We start from the raw sequence: 15,723 nt of genomic DNA on the forward strand, positions 1-15,723 counted from the left end.
AAATTGGGATATTTGTGTTCCTACAGCCAAATACTGTGTGTAAACATGTTTACAAGACTTTGTTTTGGACAAGAAGTGTCCTGTGGCTAGTCTGTACTAATCTGCACTGTGGCTAGTCTGTACTAGTCTGTCCTGTGGCTAGTCTGCACTAGTCTGTCCTGTGGCTAGTCTGCACTAGTCTATCCTGTGGCTAGTCTGCACTAGTCTATCCTGTGGTTAGTCTGTACTAGTCTGTCCTGTGGCTAGTCTGTACTAGTCTATCACGTGGCTAGTCTGTACTAGTCTATATTGTGGCTAGTCTGTACTGTGGCTAGTCTGTACTAATCTGTCCTGTGCCTAGTCAGTACTGTCCTGTGGCCTGTACTGGTCTGTACTTGGCTAGTCTGTACTGTAGCTAGTCTGTCCTGTGGCTAGTCTGCACTAGTCTATTATGTGGCTAGTCTGTACTAGTCTATCTTGTGGCTAGTCTGTACTAGTCTATCTTGTGGCTAGTCTGTACTGTGGCTAGTCTGTACTAGTCTGCCCTGTGCCTAGTCAGTACTGTCCTGTGGCCTGTACTGGTCTGTACTTGGCTAGTCTGTACTGTAGCTAGTCTGTCCTGTGGCTAGTCTGCACTAGTCTATCATGTGGTTAGTCTGTACTAGTCTATCTTGTGGCTAGTCTGTACTAGTCTATCTTGTGGCTAGTCTGTACTGTGGCTAGTCTGTACTAGTCTGCCCTGTGCCTAGTCAGTACTGTCATGTGGCCTGTACTGGTCTGTACTTGGCTAGTCTGTACTGTAGCTAGTCTGTACTGTGGCTAATCTATACTAGTCTGTACTGTGGCTAGTCTGTACTAGTCTGTACTTTGCTACTCTGTACTGGTGCTAGTCTGTACTAGACTGCACTGTGGCTAGTCTGTCCTGTGGCTAGTCTGTACAAGTCTGTCCTGTGGCTAGTCTGTCCTGTGGCTAGTCTGTACAAGTCTGTCCTGTGGCTAGTCTGTACTATGGCTAGTCTGTACAAGTCTGTCCTGTGGCTAGTCTGTACAAGTCTGTCCTGTGGTCTGTACTGTGGCTAGTCTGTCCTGTGGCTAGTCTGTACTCTGGCTAGTCTGTACTAGTGTGTCCTGTGGCTAGTCTATACCGGTCTGTACTTTGGCTAGTCTGCACTGTGACTAGTCTGTACTAGTCTGTTATTTGGCTAATCAGTACAAGTCTGTTATGTGGCTAGTCTGTACTGGTCTGTACTGTGGCTAGTCTGTCCTCTGGCTAGTCTGTACTAGTCTGTCCTGGGGTTAGTCTGTACTGGTATGTACTGTGGCTAGTCTGTCCTCTGGCTAGTCTGTACTAGTCTGTCCTGGGGTTAGTCTGTACTTGTCTGTACTGTGGCTAGTCTGTCCTCTGGCTAGTCTGTACTAGTCTGTCCTGGGGTTAGTCTGTACTAATCTGTTCTGGGGTTAGTCTGTACTAGTCTGTACTGTGGCTAGTCTGTGATGGAGTGATTTGGAGATCCTGGTGGAAAAAAAAGTGTTTGTGTGTGTGTGCGTTTATGTGTGTGTGGCGTGTATGTGTGCGTGTGTGTGTTTGTGTATCTGTGTGTGTGTCTGTGTTTGAGAGAGACCGTGACCCATCAACAATAAAGGGTTAACACAGCCCAGCGCTCACAATCCACCAGCTGGAACTGATCAACGACAGTTCACTTAAACAGCACTCTCTCCTCCTGTCTGTGGGCTTGCCTCTCCTCCCTCTTTCCTGACGTTCCCACCCTCCTTCCATACCTCAACCTATTTACCCTCTACTCCATCTACCATGCGTGACACGACACACACACACACACGCACTCCTCTCACACTTACATACACGCACACACACACATACACACACACATATACACACACACTCCTCTCACACTTACATACACACACACACACACACTCCTCTCACACATACACACACACATACACACTCCTCTCACTTAAACGCACGCGCGCACACACACACACACACACACACACACACACATACACACTCCTCTCACACACACACACACACACACACACACACACACACACACACACACACACACTGGATACTGTATGTCAAGCACATCTTGAAAGGCGGTCAGGGTTCAGTGATTGGAGCCAGGTAGACATTCCCCGTCCGCTACGGCACATGTGACTTCAAAACAAGCAGCCGGCTGATCTGCATGATTAACACCCCGGGTATGTGTGTGTGTGTGTGTGTGTGTGTGGTGGGGGGGGGGGGGGGGGAATCAGGAGTTTGTTGTTCATGAACCAACATTGTGGTTTGTGGCGCTACCATAGTGCATAGATGCCTTCGTTAATGTGCTGCTGTTTAACATGCTGCCTACAGCTGACACATCTACATACGGGGTTGACGGCTAGATATGCAAAAGAGGAACTCTGGTCCGTCCGTTTTTACACAGACACACGCACCCACGCGCACGTACACAGACAGACAGACACACACACATACACACGCACGTACGCACGCACGCGCGCGCTCACACACACACACACACACACACACACACACACACACACACACACACACACACACACACCTATAGGAAATCTGAGAGATGTGTTTACCTGTTTAGAAGCTTACGGAGTCTGGAAGTTGTCTGTTGAGATCAGGAGGAAGCGACTGGACCGGCTGTTGCGACAGAGAGGCTCATTCTACCGACGGGGATAACCGCGCGGAACGAAGCTCTGCGCTGGGATGCGTGAGGCTCCCGCCGCCCGGTCCCGTAGATAGGGCTTTGAACAGAAGCCTGGCAGGAGGACAGAAACTAGACAGCGGGGAGGGAGAGAGAGGGTGCAGCAGTCTGAGCGGCGGATCAGCGGCTCCTGCTGTGTGCTTCTTCTCTCCGGGGGGCTCGCGCCAGCTAGCCGAGCAGCAAACACACTTCGCGTGCGCGTGTTTAGGTCATGCTCAAAGTATGCCTCGCGGATGTTCTGCAAGCTCAGGGAAACCACATCCTGTTACATATCTACCTCCCTTCTCTCTCTTTCTCTCTCTCTCTCTCTCTCTCTCTCCCTCTCTCTCTCTCTCTCTCAGTTTCTTCCACTCTCTCCTGTGATTGTCTGAAACGACGGAGTGCTCCGACCCAGCCTCTGCTCAGTCTCTCCACCTCTCTCTCTCTCTCTATCTCTCTCTCCAGCAAGGGTTCTCCAGCAACAGCACCGGTTCCGGTTGACTGAAGACCCCTTCTGAGGGGGAGGCTTGGGGTATGGGAGGGAGGGAGGGAGGAGAGGAACACAGAGGGAGGGAGGGGAAATACCAGAGTGAGAGACAGAGGTGGGCAGAGGGAGGGCTGTAGCCTACGGAAAGAGAGAGAGAGAGGAGAGAGGGAGAGAGAGAGGAACAGGGAGTTGGATAGCAGACTGAGGAGTGAGTGTAGTGGGCTTGGGTTAGCGGGTCGTTCTTGTGGTTAGGATGTACAGAGTGAGTGCTCTCTCCTCTCCTCTCTAGTAAATATGCATATTTAATTAATTATAGTCTACTCTATAGGTGTGTATTCATTATTCAGACTAATCTGACACAGTAACTGATTTGACACTACATATGACTATGATGTAGAAGTCACTTCTACACAAAACCCTTCAAACAAAAACATCAGCGACATCTAAACACGACACCCCACCCCAGACAAACCCCCAAACCAAAACAGCAGAGTCCTGAAGCAGGCCAGGGAGATTGTGGCCGACCCCCCCAACCCTTCCCACCCCGGCCCCTCACACCGCTCCCACCCCGGCCACAATCTCTTCGTAACACTCCCCTCCGGCAAGAGGCTGCGGTCCATCAGGGACAAGAAACAGCTTCACACCGGAGAAACAGCTTCTTCCCATGGCCACCCGCCTCATCAACAGGGCTCGCGTCGATTGTATTTTAATTGGAGAACCAGCTGTTTCACATAGCAACACCAGACCAAGAATCAGCACACTTTTAGTGGGCAGATTCGAACGTCTGGACCAAGGCTTGTCCTGTCTTTACTCTGTCCCGTCTCGTCCTTGCAACATGTCCAAGGCTTGTCCTGTCTTTGCTCTGTCCCGTCTCGTCCCTGCAACATGTCCAATGTTGTCTTCATGTTATGCACCATTGACCGAAACAAATTCCCAGTATGTTGTAAAACTACACGGCAATAAACGTTTGTGATTGTGATTGTGAGCAGGGAGGGCGAGAGTATGTAGAGATAATCTTGGTTGATGCTCGGATGGACCGTCCGGAGGGAGGGAACTCCGTTACACATCAACCAATAACAGCACTAGGCAGGTACTGGGTGGACACAGGGGTCAGGAGGGGTCAGGCTAATTTATGAGACTGGACCCAGGAGTGGAGCTACTCGGACGGCGCTGAGTGGGTGCGCTCCGCATATCTCAATACCCCTGCTCGGGCACGCTGGCCTGGGGGCTCATATCTCAATACCCCTGCTCGGGCACGCTGGCCTGGGGGCTCATATCTCAATACCCCTGCTCGGGCACGCTGGCCTGGGGGCTCACGGGAGAGCAGGGGACTTGCCCCCGAGTTCCCGCCCCCTCTCCCTTTGGACAATCCATTCTAGCATCAACCCTGGGTCTTCATCAGCTTTCCCAACTTCCTGCTGGACTGGATGGAGGCCTCGAAGGAGAGAGTGGTTCTGGTTCCGGGGGACCAGAGAGAGGCCCACTCTCGTCCTCAGTAAGGGCGAGAGTGGTTCTGATTCTGGGGGAGACCAGAGAGAGGCCCACTCTTGTCCTCAGCCAAGGTCTCCCTGGTCAGGTCTGAGCCAGAAGACAGCTGGAAGGACAGAACTCTTAGGGTTTTCATATTAGGTATGATTGCTTCAGAGGGGTCACGTAGCTCCGGGGTTAGGGCGGCCGGCTGGGGATCGGAAGGTCTCCGGTTCGATCCCCGCTCCCGGCAGTGTGCAGTGTCCACTGCGGTGGCGCAGTACTTAGCTCTGTCGCCTCACAGCAAGCTTGGGTTCGATTCCCGCCAAGGACGCTGTTAGCAGTGGGGGGCGAGTTCTCCCCAGGGCTGTCAGGTACTCAGGTGGGGGGGTATCTCCCAGGGTAGTCAAGTACTCAGGTGGGGTATCTCCCAGGGTTGTCAGGTACTCAGGAGGGGTATCTCCCAGGGTGGTCAGGTACTCAGGTGGGGTATCTCCCGGGACTTTCTGTGTTGAGTTTGCATGCTCTCCCTGTGTTCACAAGGGTTTCCCCCACAAGAACCCAATGTGAAAAACATGCAGAAGAGCAGATCAGTCCTGTCCCTGATGAAGATGGATGGGTGAAGGGAGGATGAAGAAGAGCAGAGGAGGCTTTTCATTTCTGACACCTTCTGCTCCGGATGCGTACATTTTTTGTGTTTAACATTGCATAACCTTTTTTTTCCTGTGTATTTTGGCGCATGCGTGTTTTAACAATGTCCTGGTTCTGGTTTCAGCGAACGCCCCTCAGTGCCTCTGGTGGGCGGGCCCTGCCCCATCGGGCCTCGCTGGTCCCTGACAGCCTCACTAACGCCCTGGACCAGAGCGAGGTCAACTGTATGTAGCCGAGTGATTCAAGATAAAGATTCCTTTTATTCGTCACATGTAATGTAGGGTGTACAGTCACAGTGAAATGTCGCTGCCGGCTCCAAGATTATGCTACAGATAAACTCTAATCCTCAATTCCAAATTATACATTTACAAGTTACAAAAGTGACAGTGTCCTCATGCGTCCCAGGTAGTGGTAGCGAGCTGGTTGCTTGCCTGATTTCCTCCCTGGGGGATCAATAAAGTCTCATCTTATCTCTCTTATCTTGGTTGGGTAAACTAACACCTCAAAGGAGCGCTAACAGTCCCTCCAAGAGGGACGTCCCTATTGGCGCAACTATCAGTGCATCGACCTCACAAGCAGGAGAGCTTGTTGAATGTGGGTTTGAATCCCGCCCGGGGCAAACCATTAACATGGGTCGAACCAAAACAACACAACGCAGTCTATACATCCAACTAGTTATGTACTCAGTGTATACATCCAAGCGGTTATATGTACTCAGTCTATACATCCAACTCAGTCTATACATCCAACCAGTTCTATGTACTCAGTCTACACATCCAGCCAGTTCTATGTACTCAGTCTATACATCCAACCAGTTCTATGTACTCAGTCTATACATCCAACCAGTTATGTACTCAGTCTCTACATCCAACCAGTTATATGTACTCAGTCTATACATTCAACCAGTTATGTACTCAGTCTCTACATCCAACCAGTTATATGTACTCAGTCTATACATTCAACCAGTTATGTACTCAGTCTATACATCCAACCAGTTATATGTACTCAGTCTATACATCCAACCGGTTATATGTACTCAGTCTATACATTCAACCAGTTATTTACTCAGTCTATACATCCAACCAGGTATATGTACTCAGTCTATACATCCAACCGGTTCTATGTACTCAGTCTATACATCCAACCAGTTATGTACTGGGTCTCTGATCCGGGCCAGGGTTCCTGATGCACAGTAGTTGATGTGGTTGAAGTGGATCAGACACAGAGAGCAGCAGTTGTGATGATTGGCTCAGAGAGAGAGCAGCAGTTGTGATGATTGGCTCAGAGAAAGAGCAGCAGTTGTGATGATTGTCTCAGAGAGAGAGAGCAGCAGTTGTGATGATTGGCTCAGAGAGAGCAGAAGTTGTGATGATTGACTCAGAGAGAGAGCAGCAGTTGTGATGATTGTCTCAGAGAGAGAGCAGAAGTTGTGATGATTGTCTCAGAGAGAAAGCAGCAGTTGTGATGATTGTCTCAGAGAGAGAGCAGCAGTGGTGATGATTGTCTCAGAGAGAGAGCAGCAGTTGTGATGATTGTCTCAGAGAGAGAGCAGCAGATGTGATGATTGTCTCAGAGAGAGAGCAGCAGTTGTGATGATTGTCTTAGAGAGAGCAGCTCTAGGATGATGATGATTGGAGGTGAGGACACTTAGCCAGGTCCCGTCCACAGGGACAACAGAAGGGACTGTAGTGGATTCGTTTGTCTTTTGTCCAGTGTGACAAAGGAAATTACCTTGGATATACACAATTGGAATCTATGAATATCACATTGTACAATTTCCATGTCCACAAAACACCTTTTTTGGGCGTGAAATGATAAATTCATCCACACATCATAGCAATTTCATCACTTGTCGAGTAGATGCAATGAAACAATACATGCAAAGTGATCAAACAATACTGTAAAATAGTACATTACTATATATGTACAGTACATTACAGAATATCTAGAATGGTACATTACTACAGTATATACAGTACATTACTGAATATCTAGACAAATGGTGCACATTAATAATAACTCATAACTAATAACAGAAAGCACCAATCCTGCACATGTTAAGGACATTATTGAGTTCCTAGTCCTCCCCTGCTAGAACACAAGGCTATGCTTTCATGCTTCGCTCAAACCAGCGTTCACTTCCACCTTGGCCTTCGTCGGAAGGAAAACTTCACTCCAGGCCACAAATTAATGATATGTCTGTGTTGAACGATGGAGATTTCCCTGTTCTGCAACACAACAGGAGGCTTATTAGAGTTCACCCCCCCACCACCACCAGCTCCCTGGAGGAATGGAGCTGCCAACACATCTACTGCAGATCTGGGTATATTTGAAAGGGTAATTTTCGGTATTGGGCATTGTGTGACATTGGACAGAGGCAGTTCCAACAGTACGACTATGGAGGAGCTAGGAGTTAATGAGAAAAAGCTGATGGTTGGGGAATGAAATAAAAGTCTGCCAGGCCTCCATCACAGCTCTGTCACTGATGTTTGAAGAGCAACCATCACCCAGAACTGCCTACTATACTTGCCCTAACTGTTTAGACTACTATACTTGCCCTAACTGTTTAGACTACTATACTTGCCCTATCTGTTTAGACTATATACTTGCCCTAACTGTTTAGACTACTATACTTGCCTTAACTGTTTAGACTACTATACTTGCCCTAACTGTTTAGACTACTATACTTGCCCTAACTGTTTAGACTACTATACTTGCCCTTAGGGCTGTAACGATTATTACATAATCGTCAAACCGCGATTATTTTTTCTGACCGCGATTGTTTTTTGTAACCGCGGTTATGAATCTTAAAAAAAAAATATATATATATATATATATATATATATTTTTTTTTAAATAAAAATCTGTTGCAGAGTTAATATGGTAGCAACCCTAGTTCAATGGAATTCTTCAACTTGTTGGCACTTGTCCTATACGTTCATAGCAAATAATGACAAGAGACACTGTATTAAAGAAGTAAAGAAGCACTGATGCATTGTATACTTCATGTGCTATTTGTAAACTCCAAATTTTCTTAATTTTAATTTTTCAATGCTTTTTTTTATTGAGGAGGATATATGTTCTATGTAAATGTTAACATTCATGATATTAAAGAGGCGTGGTTTTAAACCACAGGTTTACTTCATAGGCTGAGTACTTATTAGGCTAAAAATGAGTCAGAACCCGGAACCCACCCACCCACCCTCACTCACTCACTCTCTCACTCCCTCTGTGTCTGTCGGTCTTTCTCTTTCTCTCTCTCTCTCTCTCTCTCTCAAATACACACACTCTCACTCAAATCATGCGGACATGAGCATCAGTGCCAGGGCCGGCCCTGTAGGCGGCCACCTAGGGTGCCAGATCGGCAAGGGGCCCTAGTGGTGTGATGTGAGCCCCCCCCCCCGGTCAACAACTCTGACAATTATTGTAATAATCGCAATTATTTTTCTGACAATTAATTAATCGTTAAGCAAAATTCATAATCGTTACAGCCCTACTTGCCCTTACTGTTTAGACTTCTATACTTGCCCGAACTGTTTAGACTACTATACTTGCCCTGTTTAGACTACTATACTTGCCCGAACTGTTTAGACTACTATACTTGCCCTAACTGTTTAGACTTCTATACTTGCCCGAACTGTTTAGACTACTATACTTGCTTTGTTTAGACTACTATACCCTCCCGAACTGTTTAGACTACTATACTTGCCCTGTTTAGACTTCTATACTTGCCCGAACTTTTTAGACGTGGCTATTAATTTATAATCTGTCAAAAGTTTTGAAAACTGTGAAAAGACATGATTTCATCACACTGAAGACTTCAGGGGGTAAATTGTTCAAAACCAAATTATGGGTGAATCCTTGCCTGTTAAACTACCTCAGGGGACATAGTTCTATCACTGATTGTTGCTGACGTTGTCCTGTTGTCTGGAGCAGGAGGATCACCCTAATGGGACAGAAGCTGGAATTGTGGTGGGAGGTCACCTGTAGGGGGGTCACCTGTAGGGGGGTCACCTGTAGGGAGGTCACCTGTAGGGGGTCACCTGTAGGGAGGTCATCTGTAGGGAGGTCACCTGTAGGGGGGTCACCTGTAGGGGGGTCACCTGTAGGGAGGTCACCTGTAGGGGGGTCACCTGTAGGGGGGTCACCTGTAGGGGGTTCACCTGTAGGGAGGTCATCTGTAGGGAGATCACCTGTAGGGAGGTCACCTGTAGGGGGGTCACCTGTAGGGAGGTCATCTGTAGGGGGGTCACCTGTAGGGAGGTCACCTGTAGGGGGGTCACCTGTAGGGTCGTGCATCGCTACTGTTTGTTAAAGCATGTGTTCTAGATGGGTGGCAGAATCAGGACAGACAACTGATTGGTTGGAACAGATGCACTGCAGTGTTGCATTCATGAGCACAAGAACTAAAAAATAAAAGTTTCACATGAAATAGCCCACTGTGGTCTATTGTATTTCTTTGTCATTCATTCATGCATTCATTCATTCTTACGTGCAAAGTCGTGAACATTGGGCAAAATAATGATAGAGGCAGTTTCTTACATACTGTTATACCTTTAGGCTATATAACCTGTTTACAATATTAGAGCAAGAGTGCCCTCTGGTGTCGACTACACCTCAAGACTACAGATAACTGTATAGACGTGTCTTTTTTCTTATGAATACTTACGTTACAGGAACGAATGCTACTCATTTATGTGCACACAGAAGTCATTTAGGACAAACAAACCAAATGTTCGCAACTCTACATTTTGAAATTGTGAACATTTACTGAACATTTGGTTTATCTATACTATGAATATATATTATAGTATTAATAGTATATCTATATATATAATATTTATATATGTCTAATTATATATATATATATATATATATATATATATAATTAGACATATATAAATATTATATATATAGATATATTATATATATATATCTATATCTATATCTATATCTATATATATATATATTTAGACACTCGGTCAAGGAGAACAAGTCCCTAGGTGGTTTCTAGGAGAAATCTGAGGCGCTTTGTTGAGCATGCCTTTCATACTGACATTGCTAATAGCAACCCAACTCATGGACGTCGACTCAGCATTGGAATTCTTTATAAAAACATTTCTTTCTATTGTTGATGGTCATGCTCCATTTAACTGGTTTAGATGAAAAGATAGAGTAGCCCCCTGGTTTTCTCAGCAGTTAGCTGCTCTCCTTAGGGACATTAGCCTACAGCCAGTCTCAGGCCAGACGTTCTGGAGAGCGCTCACACTGGGCTGCCTTTAGACAACGTAGAAATACATGCACTTCTTCAGTGATGTTATGTTCTTAACTAGAACTATGAAGAATCACGAGCGTGTATCACGTAAGGAGCTTTAATTTACAAACTGATAAAGTGGCAGCAGGACGACAGCATGTGCAGTACATGGAGGTATAATATAACTGGAGACGGCATTGAAAATGGCTGCCTATTCATTTCAATGAAAGTTGCTCACCGGCGCATGAAGCCATTTGACGTAGTGGCCAATGCCCGGTATTGCAAGTCACGTCACGGCATGCGGCCTAAGACCCTTATTTCCCATGGTTTGTGGATGATGATAGATAGGGCTAGAAAAGGAAAACAATTTTTTTCTCGGTATCATTCAGCATCAGAGACCAATCTAATCAATATAAACTTTTAATTCAATGGGGTTTTGTTTGTTTTTGAAGCCACCAATACCTGTATCGAGCCATTTGAAACATCTGCTGTGCACGAGCCTCGGGGACGCTGGTCGCGCGTTCGTGAGTCCTGCGAGCTCGGCGGAAAACACGTCACCATAGGAAGACCCGCCCTACTCTGCCTCTGATTGGATAGGAAGTCATGTAATGACGTCGGCTAACATGCTATGCTTTTAGCAATGAAGCTGCTATGATGATGCTAATCATAGATATGAACGTATGTCTATGATGCAAATGATCATGACATGTGGTTACTTTAGGACATCGTTGGAAAAGATCTAGAGGGTAAGTGGGTCAATGTTGAATAACTTAGCTAACATTATCTAATGTTACATTTCTTTATATTAACATCAACTATATTGATAGGCTAGCTATGCTAACGGTAGCTAATGCTAACGGCTTAGGGTTAACGTTAGTTAATGCTAACGTTACGTTCGGAGGTCTCATGTATTTCAATTTTAACATAATGTTGAGCATGATCAATGTGACATTGTTCATATATTGATTACAGTCTGTAATCTTGTCTGGCATTATTTAGCTATAATGGGCTGATGCTACTATAGCATTTGCCACATTATACATCAAATTAATCAAGCATAGTTAGTGTTATTACCTGAAGGCATTATTACCATTGCAAGTAAGCATGCCATGTATATGCCATGCCTGGAAATCAAATTAATAGTGTACTTCTTCCCCATCATAGCTCATTGTACACTGATATAATCATTCTCCTTGCCTTTGCTAATACTCATCTCTTTTATCAAACTTTGTGCTAGGAAAGAAATCTGGCTGTGATTCGGCGCTAGTGCTCATCCAGGCTGTTGTCATCTCCCGCCTGGACTCCTGCAACTCCCTACTTGCTGCCATCCTGCAGCGTTGGCCATCAGACTCCTGGAGAAAGCTGCTGCTGACCTGGTGTTCAACGGCCCCATGCTCTTCCACAAAACTTCCCTACTCCGTTCTCTGCACTGGCTCCCTGCGCTGTCCCATCCAGTTTAGGACTGTGGTGCAAGCCTACAGGGCAAATGAACAGCTCCCTCCGACCTCCAGGCTGTGGTCAAGCTCTGCTGCCTTGAGGTGATTGGTTCCCCAGTTGCTCCAAGCCCCCCTACGGCAGATTGGCGTGGCCATGGCTTTTTTCTGTCCTGGCCTCACAGTGGTGGGAACTGTCCACTGATGTCAGTACAGCAGAGTCGCTGCCCATCTTTTGCCGCATGCTGAAAATTCACCTGGGCTGCGTTCCGAATCGCATACTTCTACTTCTTACTACCAGTACCTACTACAGCTGCCCTTAGAAAGTACGTACTTTGCAAGCAGTAGACATCCAATTGGGACATACTACTCTGTCATGACATTGCGCCCTGAAATCTGACGACATCCGTCGCAGTCCATAAAGCGACATTCGCCCACAGCTGTCCGCAGAGACGCGCAAGATTTGAAATGGTTGGCGCAGTAAATCCCTTCCAGATGCACGAGAACGCCATTCGTCGAGCTCGCCAGAGACGCCAATACCGTCGGAGGACAAGAGCCCTCCTGTTGTTCCTTTGCAATGTATGTAGTTTGAACTGAATTGTACATTTTAACCTGATCAAGGTATTTATCCACGTCAGTAAAATTACATAATGCATTTCAGTCATTGTCATTCTATGTCCTGTCTGCATGTAATGCAGCATCACATTTAACTTTGTAACGTTAGTGTAAACATTCTTGCCAATTCTGTTGTGTAACTTAGTTGACTGAACCTACATTTTACAAACTTTGATATGTGACAGTATATAATCAGATCATTGCAGTCGTAATGTAGTGTCCTTGTATCTCAAACTGGAAATAAACCATTCATGCAATTAAGTTAACTTTTTATTTCTCATTCATTTCACATTCAATCACCATACTCATATTCATAGGATGTCCACCCTACAACATATTGCCAGTTGAGATCTCCTGGCTGCAGCAGTGTCTGCACCACTTGACTGTGTTCCAGCTCTCCAAGAACACGATTACACAATCCAACATTAGGATACACAGCACATGTATTGTGTACTGTGTAATCCACACATCACTTTGTCCCAGTTTCACCTGTAACTTTGAAGGAAAAAGTGTGTACGCTTTGAAAGACCATTTCAAGTCCAGTGGAGGCCAAGCTACCCCTGTCAGTCATCAATTATTCAACACTCAGGATACAGTATATTTGACTGATTGAGCTCTAAGAAAGCACAGGTTAGTTGGTCCAAACATTTAATGAAGCATTTTAAGCAAACAAATTAAGCTAATTAAATTAAACATGCTGCAACACAAGACAAACAAAACAAACAAAGCTAAATGATCATTTCTTGGCGAGTGCCTCCAGCAGTGCCAAAAAGCGGTCCTCCCGCCTCTCCTCTCTTGACCGAGACTCATCCTCTCTCCTACTGGCCTCCTCGTCTCTTCTCTCCTCCCTTGTAAGTTTTATTAGTCAGGTGCACATCATACAGGTATAATATGCACTGGAATGCAATTGCTAGCTCCCAAATGTGCATAGTACAGTAAAAAATAGAAGTAATTAAGTCAAAGACACTAAACATTTAAAATAGAGTACAAATCCAGCACAATCTTGTTATACTGAGGGAGACTGGAGTAGTCCACACCATCTTGTATTTGTCATACCTTGTTCTGACTGCCTCCTCTCTCCTCCTGGCCTCCTCTTCTCTTCTCTCTCCTCCTGCTCTCCTGGTACCTCTCCTCCTCCCTAGCCCTGGCCACCTCCTCTCTCCTCCTGGCCTCCTCTTCTCTTCTCTCCTCTCTCCTCCTGCTCTCCTGGTACCTCTCTTCCTCCCTAGCCCTGGCTGCCTCCTCTCTCCCCCTGGCCTCCTCATACCTTTGCCCCTCTAGTGCCTGCTGTCTTGCCTCTCTCTTTTCCGTCTCTCTAAGGTAGTCCAGTACCTGGCTAGTGGACTGACCTCCCTCCCTCCTTCTCTTTCGTGGTGGTATAGCAGGACACTCGTCCTCCACAGGAATGGGATCAGACACAGAGGGAGTTGAGACTTCAACAGCCTCCTGGCTTGCTGATGAAATTAGCACTGGTGGGGTGATGGATGGCTTACTGCCCAATGCAGCATCCATCACCCCATACCATTTCCAGGAGGCTGCTGTTGACTCCCCTCCCTCTGTGCTGACCCCTGTTTTAGGACACTTCAAATCCTGCAAATTAGATGACAGGATTAGTTAATGACACTAAAGCATAGTAAATGGCTAATCGAAGGCATACACACAACACTGGTGACTGACTTTGTATTTTTGTTTGAGGTTCTCCCATTTCTTTTTAATGGTGGCTGGTGTCACCTTCCCCTCCAAGCCATGCTCGACCACAAACATCCTAAGGGGACAAGGAACATGCCCAGCAATGACAAATGCTCCTTTCATCACATTTCGTAAAATAGGGTCAAGTGTTACTCACTCAAACCCCTTTATTGCTGCATTTCTCTTCCCAGTGAACAGCTCCTCCTTCTCCATCCTCCACTGGATGAGTTGCTCAGTATGTTCATCTGTCCATAACAAATTAATGATGTTTTCCAGTGAGACAAAGCAGTTGACTGACTAGTACTTCAACTACCTAGTTAACGTTAGCTAACTGACGTCCTGGATAGGCTCGTGCATTATCAGCAAACTATTTTCTGGTGAGCTGAATTGGTATGTCGTACCTTACATAGCTAGCTATACTGACTTGGCTTGCATTCTGCTTTTTGGCAAATTTGACGAATGATGAGAAGAGTGAGAGGTAACGTTGTTAACTTCAGTGCACCACATAGCTAGCTAGCTAACTAGCTGGCTAGTTGATGTTACAGAAGTAAGTTACGCTAGTAGCTACCACTATAGATACCACTAGGCCACTGGCTGAGGTTATAGGTTTACATTTGCGCTCATTTATCCACTTAGCTTCGTGCAGCAATAGTATCTTTTAATGTTTCAATTATACACACAACACAAGTCGCTACAAATATGTAGTGACGTTACTGTACTTACACTTGAATGCGCTGCCGCTGCCGCTTGCACATCTGTCTGCGCGCCGCAGGATTCATAATAAAGCCTCCAGCGCGACTCGCACGTGACGTAATTTCCGCTGCGCACAGGATTGTGGGTCAGAATAGGCAGAGAAGCCTGCTGGCTTGCATACTGCAAAATACGACCGGATGTAGTATCACATCCTGGCATTTTTGCCATACTGCATGTGGCATACTATGTATTGGGACATACTACATTCTGTATTGGCATACTATATAGTAGGGTAGTATGCGATTCGGAACGCAGCCCTGTTCAAGATGTGCCCTGGACCCTTCCTTTTAACACCTATTTTATTTGTTCTTGTACTTTGTCTTTAGCAACAGGTTAAGCTCTTAGACGCTTGTTTAGAAAGGAGATGCACTTATGAGTTCTAGCGAGCAGTGGTACTGTAGTGAAGCTGCAGTGTCACTAATGAAAGACTAATGGGGTGCACCTGAACTGGGCCGCTGACAGAGGCTCTGATCACCCTCGGCTGGACTTGATTGCTGAGGGGTGGACTAAGAAAGCAGAGCCAGTCGGGCAGTCTGGGGAGCGGAGCTTCATGTCCCTCAGGGCAACTAGTCTGACGAAGCAATTGTTAACTTGCACTCACGGGAGAGGATAACATGCCTGTCTAGCCCAGCTTAAACTATGCGCCCATGTACCAGTGTGCCGACTCAGGGTGAT

At 46.2% G+C, this 15,723-nt stretch overlaps 1 protein-coding gene across 1 annotated transcript in view; it reads right to left on the minus strand.

The window, feature by feature from the left end:
* rftn1b (raftlin, lipid raft linker 1b) overlaps nucleotides 1-2,720 on the minus strand; it is a gene marked incomplete at its 3' end in the record, with an annotated part of 209,341 nt that extends 206,621 nt beyond the window's left edge. Inside the window, exon 1 of the mRNA XM_084442475.1 lies at nucleotides 2,593-2,720. The remainder of the gene's footprint in view (nucleotides 1-2,592) is intronic.
* Between the last annotated feature and the right edge of the window lie 13,003 nt (nucleotides 2,721-15,723).

Source organism: Borostomias antarcticus (genome assembly GCF_949987555.1).
Source record: "Borostomias antarcticus genome assembly, chromosome: 8".
NCBI classification, from domain to species: domain Eukaryota; kingdom Metazoa; phylum Chordata; class Actinopteri; order Stomiiformes; family Stomiidae; genus Borostomias; species Borostomias antarcticus.